This window comes from Rhinatrema bivittatum, chromosome 8 (assembly GCF_901001135.1).
Source record: "Rhinatrema bivittatum chromosome 8, aRhiBiv1.1, whole genome shotgun sequence".
Classification (NCBI taxonomy): Eukaryota; Metazoa; Chordata; class Amphibia; order Gymnophiona; family Rhinatrematidae; genus Rhinatrema; species Rhinatrema bivittatum.
Window position 1 is genome coordinate 173,481,824 of NC_042622.1, and position 12,569 is coordinate 173,494,392.

The 12,569-nt window shown below is 47.4% G+C and overlaps 1 protein-coding gene across 6 annotated transcripts in view; it reads right to left on the bottom strand.

Annotated features, from left to right (window-relative positions):
- TEX14 (testis expressed 14, intercellular bridge forming factor) overlaps window positions 1-12,569 on the bottom strand; it is a 608,800-nt gene that overhangs the window by 560,560 nt on the left and 35,671 nt on the right. The gene's annotated exons all lie outside the window — the stretch shown is intronic.

The following is a 12,569-nucleotide window of genomic DNA, read 5'->3' on the forward strand; positions in this document are numbered from 1 at the left end:
AGAAGGATTGACCCCTTCGAAAACTCCTAAGGGAAGTCTAAAGTTGCACAATCAAGTACTCATGGTATGTAAGTAGTCCCAGCAGGGCTACAGCTTTAGAGGAGACCTTGAGTTTCTAGCCATATCTGAAAAGGTGCCCACAAGGCCCGAAAGGCTGGCAATCTGTTCCCATGTACAGCAGTCAGTCTTCCTAATTGATAATAAGATAGTGATCTATGTTGGACTGCAGCTAAAGTCGGTGCTTCCCTCTGTTTCCAATGTAATGCTATCTCTGCTCTAGCCGCAATAAATATTTGTAAAATCAGCTTTTGTGTATGAGTAGTATGTTCTGACATAGGAAGACCCAAGAGTACATTCCAAGGTTGAGCATCGCATGGAGCTTGGAGCATCTGTGCCAACCACTGAAATACTGTGTGCCAAAATCCCCGTATCACCGAGCATGTCCACCAAACATGGTAATATGTGCCTTGCTCTCCACAACCACGCCAGCAACGATCTGAGATTGAGGGGAAAAATCTATGAAGCACGGCTGGCGTGTAGTGCCATCGGTAGAGCATTTTATAACAATTTTCTTGGAGGCCAGCTGAAATAGAGCATTTGCTAGCCATGCTATAAATAATATCCCAATCACTATCATCCAACTGGGTCCCAAAATCTAACTCCCATAGCGTCCTATATTTAGGCTCCCTAATCCTTGTGTTATTGAACATTGCATATATTTTTGAGATAATACCTTTAATAGTCGGGGCGTGCTGGCACAAAGTCTCAAACAAAGTATTAGTGGGTCGCAAGTGTGCAATCTCAGCCCCTTGTGTATAAATGAGTGAATTCCTGCATACAGAAAAAAGTCTATAGTCCCTTCCGAATGCAAAGCACTTAATTGTTCCCTAGAGAGCATCGTTCCTTTCTGAATAACATGACCCAAGCGGTGAACTCCTGCTCCCTTCCAGTGCTTGACAGCTAGAGAACGCTCCTGCAAAGGGAGTACCGTGTTAATGAATAAATGAGTCATTAAGGAGTAGCTTTCAACACCAGCCAACACTGACTTCCATCTGTGCCATAGGTGCAGGGTGGTGCGAAGGGCATATGGGACATAACTGAGGGGACCCCAGGATGTGCGGGGTTGCCACGGCATAGCGGATATGGGGAAAGCACCCAGCAACCCCTGCTCGAGTCTAACCCATTGAGGGGCCTCCTGTGTGTTATGTAAAGCCACTAAGGCTCGGAGTTGAGCCGCATAATAATACCAGGCTAAATTGGGTAATTGTAGTCCTTCCCTGGTCTTAGGTTGATATAAGATATGTCTAGCCACCCTAGGTGGACGCTTCCGCCAAATGAAGCCACAAATTATTTGTTGCCATTTTTTAAGGCAAGCGGTTGAGAGGCGAATAGGAATGGTAGTAAAAAAATAGAGAAATCGAGGCAATATTTTCATCTTTACTATGGCCAGTCTCCCCAACCAAGAATGGTGATGGCATCCCCATCGTCGGAGGTTCTCCTGTAACTTGGTGACCAGCGGTTTATAATTTAAATCAAACAATTGATGACTGTGGGGTCCAATCTTAACTCCTAGGTATTTAAGTGATGAGGAAGCCCACAAAAACGGAAAACAGCAGCTAAGAGCCTGTACGTCAGTGTGAGACAAGGTTATTTATTTATTTATTTAAAGGTATTTATATACCGTTTTTTAAAATAAAATTTTATCAAAACGGTTTACAACATGTTAAAAATAAAATAAAAATAAAATATAACTAAAATAAACTTAAATACATAAATTTGACTAAATAGCTAGATGATAACTAGCTAAAAACAAATTATTAATTAAAATTAAAATAAAATAAAGGTAGCGTGCCTTGAGCAAGGAGGGCAGGGAGGGTAAAAAGGGGAACGAGAGGGGACGAATCGTAATATCCTTAAAGAACACTGATGGGAAGATAGGGGGAAGGGAGAAGTTAAAGTGACATGTAACTGATGAGAGAAATTTGGGAGATGAAGTTTCATTTATGATCAGGGGGTTGCTTAGTGGAAGTATTAAATGCTTGTTGAAAGAGGAATGTTTTTAGAGCTTTTTTGAAATGATGAGGATTTGATATTAAGCGAAGAGGGTTGGGTAGTGAGTTCCAGAGTGATGGTCCTGCTACTGAAAAAGCTCTTTTCCTGGTGATGTCTAATCTGGCCTGTCGTGGTGATGGAATGTCTAAGAGATTTTGAGTAAGTGATCTTAAGTGTCGGGTGGGTTTGTAAATACGGAGTAAGGTGCAAAGCCAGGTGGATGAGGAATTATTAATTAGACTGTGAATGATTGAGATTACTTTATATTTTATCCTGTACTTTATGGGTAGCCAATGAAGAGAATGTAGGATGGGTGTAATATGATTGCGAATGGAGGTACCGGATAATAAGCGAGCAGCACTATTTTGAACTAGTTGTAGCGGATGAATTGATGAATCAGATAGACCTAGATAGAGAGCATTACAATAGTCTAGACCAGAGAAAATGAGAGACTGAAGGACAGTCCTGAAATCACGATAGAAAAGAAGAGGACGAAGACGTTTCAGAAGCTGTAATTTATAGAATGATTTCTTTGTTAGGGAGGAAATTTGTTGTTTCATGGATAAATCTGTATTTATGGTTACTCCTAGATTTATGGCGTGACAATTAATTGGGATGGTTGAACCATTGAATGTGAAATGGGATGGCGGACCTATAGAGGAATCTGTAATGGATGTTAAATGAACCAATTCAGTTTTTGATGGATTTAATTTTAAACGATTATGAGATAGCCAAGAATTAATGGTAAATAGGTAGAGTGAAACTAATGAAAGAGTGTCAGACCAGGAAGTTTTATAGGGTACCAGAAATTGAATGTCATCTGCATAAATTTTGAATTGTAAATTGAGTGAAGATAAGGTTAAATTAAGCAGTTCCGATTTTTCATAATTAACTCTCATACCAGACACTCCGAAAAATTATGGAGCTCCTCCATCACACCTTGTAAAGATGTCCGGGGTTCAGTGAGCACCAGCATGATATCATCTGCAAAAAGGGAGATTTTTGAATGGGTATTGCCCCCCAACAATGCCCTTGATGTTCGCAGCTCCCCTCACTCTGATAGCAAAGAGTTCTAGGAACAATGCGAACAGTAAGGGTGATAGCGGGCAACCCTGCCTTGTGCCCCTCTGAATGGAAAAAGGAGCTCCATAACCACCGTTAGCCTTCACCCGCACCTGAGGGTATTCATACAGTTTTCGTAACCAGAGTAAAAAAAGAGTCCCCAAAGCCCATGGCCTCCAAAGTTTTAAAAAGGTAATTCCAATGGACAAGATCAAACGCTTTTTCGGCGTCCAGAGCCAAGAGCACTGCCGGTATACGCTGATGTTGTACCACGTCTACTATATCAACTATTCGCCTTACATTGTCCGCGGCCAATCTCCCTGGCACGAAGCCCACCTGGTCATTGTGTATTAGCCCAGGGAGGATTTTGTTAAGTCTAGCGGCTAACACTCTGGCAAGTATTTTCAGATCGATATTTATTAAAGATATGGGTCGGTAGGAGCTACACTTAGAGGGGTCCCGTCCGGGTTTCGCTAACACTGTAATGCCCGCTGTGTTAAGAGTCTTTAGTGAAGGATGTACCTTCCAACAAGGAGTTGAAGGCATCGGTTAAGGGCTCTACTAACAGATTGGCAAATTTTCGATAATAGGAGCCCGTGAAACCGTCCAACCCAGGGGCTTTTCTGGTCTTAAGTCGTTTAATGGCTGCTGCCACTTCGTCCGGCTCAATAAGTTTATCCAACCCAGCTTTCTGCTGGCCAGTTATCGCCGGGAGCTGCACCGTCTCCAAATACTGAATAATTCCCTCCCCGGTGATATCCTCATCCCTAGCATAGAGGGAAGAGTAAAAATCAGTAAAAGTATTTCGAATGTCCGCAGACGAGGTGACCATTTGACCTTGCGGGTTTTGGAGTTTAGGTACCACTGTTTGAGCCTGGACTGATTTAAGTTGCCGTGCAAGAAATTTTCCGGCCTTATTTCCCCCTTCAAAATATTGTTGCTTCAAAAGCATAAGTTGGTGGCTAATTGCGGTGTCTTCTAGAGCCCTAAGTTGGTCCCGTATCTTTACTATCTGTTGATATGTGGATTTTGATTTGGTACGGCTGTGCGATTGGGTCAAAGCAGTTAGCTCCTGTGTCCACTGCCGCCGTTGGCTTTCCCTCGTTTTATTACAGAAGGCCGCCCTGGCTATGCACGCCCCCCGGATGACCGCCTTAGAACATTCCCAGAAGATTAGGGGTGACATCCCATCTGTTTGGTTAGTTGTGAAATAATCCTGTAATAGCTGCTCAATTTGGCCGCAAAAAGTAGCATCTTTAAACAGGCTATCATTAAGACGCCAAGATCTGAACCCCTTGTCCGTGTCTGTAAAGCAGCATGTGAGCCAAATTGGAGCGTGGTTGGACCATGTTATAGTATCTGTGTCAATTTTTGCAACTAAGTTTTGTATTGTTTTGGAGAGGAAGAAATAATCAATCCTAGTATAGGTGTCATGCGGACTAGAGAAAAAGGTATAGGATCGGGATGCAGGGTAGCGCTCCCGCCAGATATCAATTAGACCCCAATCCCCTAAAAATTGGTGCCACCTCCTACGAGTAGACTGATCAGACACTTTCCCGGAGCTGGAGTCCAGAGATGGATTCTGCACAAAATTAAAGTCTCCACCCATGATGAGTTCACCCTCCATGTGCTGCTTAAGAAGGTTATGAAGCAATTCTATAAAGGAAGCTTTTTGCGTGTTTGGGGAATACACATTAAGTAACGTAAAGATCTGCTTACCCACCCTCATTTTAACCAAAATATATCGGCCCAGAGCATCATACACATGAGAGAGTTCTTCGTGGATAAATGTGGGTGCAATTAAGACGCCCACCCCGTGTATTTAGAAGATTTCGTACTAGCTGCCCAGTGTGAGGTTGGATAGTTGGAGAATCGCAGGAGCCTTTGATGATGCTTCCGGACGTGCGTCTCCTGTAAGAATACTATATCCGCCTGTTGTCTCTGTAACTCTCTCTTCAATAGGGAACGCTTCCATGGCGTATTGAGCCCCTTAACATTCAATGACAATAGTTTAGTCGTCATTTATACCACTATTGTCGGTCTAAGCATGCCTCATGACGTACCGACCCTCCCTCTCCTGTCTGCAAGTGCGCTATGCTCATGATATCCTACAGGCTTGCCGCTAGTTGTAGCTATCATCCCTACTTGTACATACCTATACCCAAGCATAAAAACAAAAACTCCAGCATTTCCCCCAAATAGTCCAAAAGTATCCCGGTAAACCTCCATGGGATACGTCTCCTCCGGAGGTCAGTGATTTTGTACGGTGCGTGCTATTCCCAACTCTGTGACTTCCCCACCCTCAGAATGTAACCAAACAATGAGAAATACAAAAAACCCCTTTTGACTAACCAAACTCGGTGTTAACCCCAACCAACATATGCCCAAGCTAGAACTGTAAATAAACTGAGCAAATACGTCCCCTGTCTGTGAGGACTAACAGTGGCACTCGTAGTTATGCCACCTTATCAGACCATGGACCCAGTGTTACCACAAGTGTCCTGTGTGTGATGCAGTATCACCCATGATCCTGCGCTGCCGGTCTCCTAGGATCTGGTTGGCGCCTGAGTCTCTTTCCTCCTTTGTCCGTCCATTGCCAGTGTGGCGCATTGTCCATCTTCTGCTGTTTGTGGGACTCACTGGCATGCTGAAATGTGACTGGTAGTTGTGCCTTAGAAAATGCCTCAGCCGCTTCTTCCAAAGAGGAGATCTTGTAACTGGTTTCTTGTATCTGAAAAGAGAGCCCAAAAGGGAATGTCCATCTGTATTTGATGTTCCGCTCTCTTAACTGTGCAGTAACTTCACGCATCTCAAATCTTTTTTTTCAGTGTAACAGGTGATAAGTCCTGATAAATAAAGATAGTGTGATTCTGCCAGTTAATGTCCTTCAGTCTTCTGGCTATTGAGTAAATCCGCTCCTTAACAGGAAAGCTGGAGAAACACAGCACGAGGTCTCGGGGCCGCTGCTCGGTCCTGGGGCCAAGTGCCCGGTGCGCCCTCTCAAAGTTAACCACCGCTGGCTCTGAAGTAGGTGCTTGGGCACCCTCTGTGTCTTGAAGCAAGATGAATTGACAAATCTGACGCGCTACTGCCTCCACTTCTGCATACTCTGGGGTATCCAGAACTCCCCTGATGCGTAAATTATTGCGCCTGTTGCGGTTTTCCAAGTCTTCAACTTTGTTCTGGAGGTCTAGAATGGCAGAGGAGGTAGATGCTTGTTGAGAGATGAGAGTATTAATGGAATCACCGTGCCCATCTATCCGGTTTTCATTCTCATCTACTCTGTGCCCTAAAGCCGCCAAGTCCTCCTTCAAATCAGCTACATGATGTCTTCCCGGTGCTGTTTTAGATCCGCCCGAATTTCTAAAAACCATGTTCTAGCTTCTGCACGAGTGAGCAGGGCAGCGTCGGGAGTGTTTTCGCCTGTTTTTGAGGTCTCTGCCTGCTCCTGTTTGCTAGCGATCACTCTCCCCGCAGCATCTTTGGTCCCGCCGCCATCTTGGCTCGCCACGATCGCCAGCTTATCATACGAAAACTGCCTCAAATCTGCAGTTTTCCTTTTTGCAGCCATTGTGTCGTGAGGTAAGGGGGTCTGCTCCCGATATCGAGCTGTTTCAGCAAGTTTGGCTTGGTTTGTAGCTTTCTATGGGGTTTTTTAGCAAGCGGGTGAGCGGAACTGAGGGTTCACACGTCTGCACGCATGCGCCGGAAACGGCGCCCCCCCAAAGTAACTACATATTTTGATTGTATTTTGGTTTTATTGATTGTTTGTTATATTATTTGGTTTTAGCCCCTGAGGCAGCGACTGTTGAGCTGCGAAACTCGGCCTGAGTCGGGCATTTTACATATACGTTTCTACTCTAATAAACATTTGGAAAAGATTTATTTATTTATTTTATTTAAGAGGTTTTATATACCGATGCTCATGAAAAATCATATCGCGTCGGTTTACATATAACTTTAGTTGGAATTACAATAAACAGGGGAGTTTAACCTGGAAAAAACAACTCTGGGGAGAGTCGTAAACAAGAATAGAGGTGGAGGAAGAGTAATAGCGTTAATAACATTAACAATTAAAGTAACAATAATGAGGAATCTATTCTTGTGTTTACCTGATGGCTATTATAGATCGCCTACCTCTTTGTTTTCTTGGACCAAACTGTGTAGAGCCCATTTGCCTTAGTGAGAATGAGGTCTCGGGAAAAAGGTGGGCAGAATAATAGACTGATTAAGATGAAATCAGTCACCATCTTAGGCAGAATCTTGGGGTGAGTACACGGGACCACCCTATCATAAAATAACTTCATTTAGGGTGGATACATCTCCAAAGCAAGAAGCTCACTAACGCTTCAAGCCAAAGTGACCGCCACGAAGAAGAGAACCTTCCAGGTTAGGTACCTCAGATCACAGGAGCATATAGGCTCAAACGGGTCATGCATGAGCCGTGCTAGCACCACATTGAGATCCCAGGACACAATAGAAGGACGCTTGGGGCGCTTCATCTGAACCAACCCCCGCATAAATTGCCCTACTATGGGCTGCACAGAAATGGGCGTACCACCAATATCTTGGTGGTAAGCACTGATAGCACTCAGGTGGATCCTGACTGAGTTGGTCTTCAGGCCAGTCTCTGAGAAGTGCCACAGGTAGTCTAGAAACTGCAGCATGAGGCAGGCGAATGGATCCAAGCCATGACCTTCACACCAGACGGAGAACCTCCTCCACTTAAGCCTGTAAGACTTCCTGATGGAAGGCTTTCTTGAAGCTACCGGTACCTGAGACATGTCGAGGGACTGCAGGACTAGCCTCTCAACATCCAGGCTGTCAGAGCTAATGACCTGAGATTTGGATGGTGCAGCTTGCCCTGATCCTGCGTGATCAGATCAGGGGAGGGTCCCCAGAGGGATGGGCTCTCTGACCGACAGGTCCTGCAGGACTGGAAACCAGACCTGCCTCGGCCAATAAGGGGCCACCAGGATCATGGTCCCCTTGTCCTGCTGGAGCTTCATGACAGTCTTCATTACCAGCGGAAGCGGAGGATACGCAAATAGAAGACCCTAGCCCCAGTAGCAGGCTTCAAATCACTCCTGTATAGGGAGCAGAAGTGGCTGACTTTGTTGTTGCAAGGGGAGGCAAAGAGATCAAGATCCAGGGTTCCCCACAGGCGGAAGATCCGGTCTGCTACCCAGAGGTCCAGCGACCACTCATATGGGTGAAACACCCAACTCAGGAGTCCGCCACCACATTTTACGTCCCAGCCAGGTAAATTGCTTGCAAGACCATGTCTTGGCATAGGGCCCTGGACCATATCTGCACTGCCTCCTGACAAAGGAGGAAGGAACCCATGCCTCCCTGTTTGTTGATGTACCACATCACAACCTGATTGTCCGTTTAGATCAGTATAGCTTTGTGGGACAAAAGATCCCGAAACGTCCAGAGAGTGTAGCAGATCTCTCAGAGCTCCAGGAATTTGATGTGGCAGCGAGCTTCCTGTGCCATCCATTAACCCTGTGTAAGAAGGCTATCCACATATCTCCCCAACCCAGGGTGGATGCATCTCCTTTGTGGGGAGCACAATCTGGTGCGGGAGAGCTTGAAACAAAAGTCCCCACTGCAGATTGGAGAGATTTTCCCACCAAGGCAGGGAGGCCTAAAGAGGCTGCGTGATGCAGACACGTGCGTTGAGGTCCTTGGTTGCCTGCAGCCACTGAGAGCGCAGGGTCCATTGAGCACTGTGCCTACACATGCAGGCGAAAGGGGTAACATGGACAGTCACAGCTATGTTACCCAGAAGACGGAGCAACAGGCGAGTAGAAACCGGACCAAACCCGCCAGTGATGCCAGGGAAAGCGTCCGGTCATGGGGCAGAATGGCATTGGCGTGAACCGTGCACAGACTGGCTCCAATAAAGCCCAGATGTGGAGATGGGCTGAGATGGGGCTTGGGGTACTTGATGACAAACCCCAGGGACTGCAGCACACAGGCTGTTAGCGTCAGGGAGCGGAGCGCCCCCTGCTGGGTGTTACCCTGTCTAGATGATTGGTTAATCAGAAGTAACACATGCACTCCCTGCTGGTGCATGTGTGCCCCCACAACCACTAGGCACTTAGTGAAGACTCATGGAGCTGAAGCAAGGCTGAAAGGCAACACACGGTATTCGAAATGCTCCTTGTCCACTAGAAAGCAGAGATACTTCCTGTGGCTGGGGAAGCTCTCTATGTGGACATAGGCATCCTTTAGGTCGAGGGAGCAGAGTCAGTCTCCTTTTTACAAGAGAGGGATCAGGGTGCCCAAAGAGACCATTTTGAACTTTTCTCTTTGAAGAAACTTGTTCAAGACCCCCTGTTTTCTTTGGTATCAGGAAGTACCAAGAGTAGAATTCCCGGCCCTACTGGCAGGGGGGTGGGACGGGTTTGACCGCCCCAGCCATTAGCAGGGCGGAGAACTCTGTCATAAGCACTTCCTGATGAGAGAACAGATCCCACGATGGTCACAGGGGAGAGTCCGCGGAGACATCCCTGAAGTTCAGCCAGTACCCTCGGCGAACGATGGCGTGAATCCACTGGTACGATGTAATGCTGGGCCAGAGGTCCGTAAATAGATGTAGCCGGCCCCCGACCGGGGGGCAGGAGGCAGAGGGTACTGCAATCTGGCACATGCTCCCTCGCCCTTAGTCAAAACCCATAGCTGGGGGAGCGGATTGAGGCCTCGGGGTCTGCTGTTGACGTGAGCGACCATGAGAGCTGGCACATGACGTGCATGCCCAAGAGGCAGGAGGGTAGTACTTTCTCTGGCGGTAACAGGACTTCCTGGAGCCCTGTCACGAGGATTTCCTGATCAAGGACAACGGATCTGAAGTACTCGCTGAGTGATGTTACAGGGTCTCATGGTGGTCTTTTGACTGGACCACCACGTCCCTAACTTTATCTTCGAAGAGATTCTCCCCTGTACAGGGTAAATCCACCAGCTTCTCCTGGACCTCTGGTCTAGGGTCCGAGGCACAAAGCTAGGCCATTCTACGAGCACCAATGCCTGCTGCAGCCATCCTCGCCACCATTTCAAAAATGTCGTAGGTGGATCGCCCCTCATGTTTGCCCGCCTCCAGGCCTTGCTGCACTACCACCATAAAAGCGCCCTGCTGCTGCTGCTGGGGCAGGCACTCCGACAAATCCTGGACCTGTTTCCACAGGTTCCGGTGGTATTGGGTCACATACAGTTGGTGATATTTTATTTATTTATTTAAGGCTTTTATATACCGACTTTCTTGATATAAATCAAATCAACTCGGTTGATTTGATTTGTATCAAGAAAGTGATGAGCATAATACCCTGAAAGGTGATGAGCATAATACCCTGAAAGACCTTCCTACCTAAGGCATCTAAGGCCCTGAGTTCCCAACCTGGTGGGGCAGAAGAATGAGTGCAAGAGCACTTGGCCTTCTTGAGGGCAGACTCCACCACCACAAACTGGTGTAGAAGGTGGTGCCTCTCAAAGCCCAAGGCTTGCTGCATCAGGTAAATGGTGTCCGCCTTCAGATTGACTGGAGGAACAGACACATGGTGCTCCCAGATGCTTAGGAGAAGTTCCTTGAAGAACTCATTATCTCCTTTGGGGCATCAACAAACTGGAGGACATCCAGCATTTTGTGCCAAGTGTCCTCTTCAGTGCAGCTGGAATGGGATGGCCATGGCCCAGATGAAATCCGCAAAGGAAAGATTCTCCGGGGGAGACAGACGCCTCTCATCTGGCGGGGATAGCTTGGAAAGAAGATCGTCTGGGTGCTCCGAGAAAGACTCAGATGTTTCGTCTTCCCAGGGATAATATGGGGGCTCCTCCTCGTTAAGGTCCCTCGGGAACCAGCATGGAGGGTCCCTACCCAAGCCTCTTGGTTTTGGCATCGAGAGCACCATGGGCACTGATGGCACCGAGATCCCCGATGGTCTGGGAACAGGATTGGGGAGCACCGGCCGCGGCACTAAGGGTCCAGAGGGCACCATCGGCCACATAGATTCTTCCTCCTCCTCGGACCAGATAATGGGAATTGCTCTGGAGGGGGGCATTGATGGCCGCTGGGGAACTGATGGTCTCCGGGGCACCGGATGCATCGGAAGTACACCCAGAAGGACGTCTAGATGCTCTAGCAGGGGCGCCAAGGGAGACTGTGCAGGTTCCAGACCAGTCATGGGGACCAGTGCTGATGGTAGCTTGATACCCCTCAGGGCTTGGAGCACCGGCTGCTGAACCCTGCGGTCCAACTCCTCCTAAAAATCTGCTGTAGTTAAGACGGATGGAGGAGAAGGAGGCTCAGTGCCCAGCAACGCAACTGATGGCGACCACCTTGAATTCCCAGGTTTGATAGAAGACCGTGCCTCTTTCCCATGGGTCGCTTTGGTGCCAATGCCGCACTAGTCCCAGAGCCATGTGCCAAAGGCAACCAGTGAGGATGCTTGTGGGTCTTCCCTCGGTGCTCGGCCCAGTCTTTCCCCGGAACAGAGGAAGGTGAAGATCCTGATATCCTTGAGTGCGACGACACCGGAGAAGGCCTATCACCGGCTCCTCTCTCATAAGAGGGATCCACCGGAGGGGTAGAGAGGGACGGAGTATCTAACGGCTCCCCTCAGCCTCTAGGTGTTTGAGCCCCCGATACCGAAGTAGATGGATCAGACTTTCTGGAAAAAAGCTTTTCCATCTTATCCAGCCGGGCACAATGGTCTTTGGGGGTCATCTGGTCACACAAATGGTACCCTTGGACATTGTGCGACACCCCCAGACAGAGGATACAGACCTCATGAGGATCAGTAATTGACAAGGTCCACGGACACTGGGGGCATCGGCGAAAACCAGATGATGCCATGAAAAATAGCTGGCAAGCGGTTGATGACCATCAGTCACCGAGAGGCAACTCGCCGGGAATCACACAAAGGGAAAATGTAAACACCTACCGCACGCCGGATGGCACAGACGAAGAAGAGGGACCCGGCACCAAGAACATTGCAAACGACTGGGGAAATACTTTTAAAGGGATGAGCTAAGAGCAGAGCTCCACTACTGCGAGGCAACTATTTCGCGGAAAGAGAGAGACTGAAAAGGGACCCTGTGTGGACGCCTGGATAGTGGTATGCTCAGTGTGCCAATCAAAGTTCTAGAAACTTTGACAAAAGTTTTCCGTGCCGGGATCCATCTGATGATGTCACCCATCTGTGAGGACTACCATCTTGCTTGTCCTAGGAGAATAGAGCCTACTTTCTGGGGAACTCCCAAAAAATACCATTTTCAACATCCTCTTGGACTTCCTGATGTCCTGAAAATGTGGTGTGGACAGGACATCAAACACAAAGGTTATTAAGGGAACACACATATAGATATGGTGATCTCATAAAAAGTTTTTCTGTTTTCAAACGCATATTGTTAGCATGAGTTTCTACATACTATACTCAAATGTATCTGTGAAACAA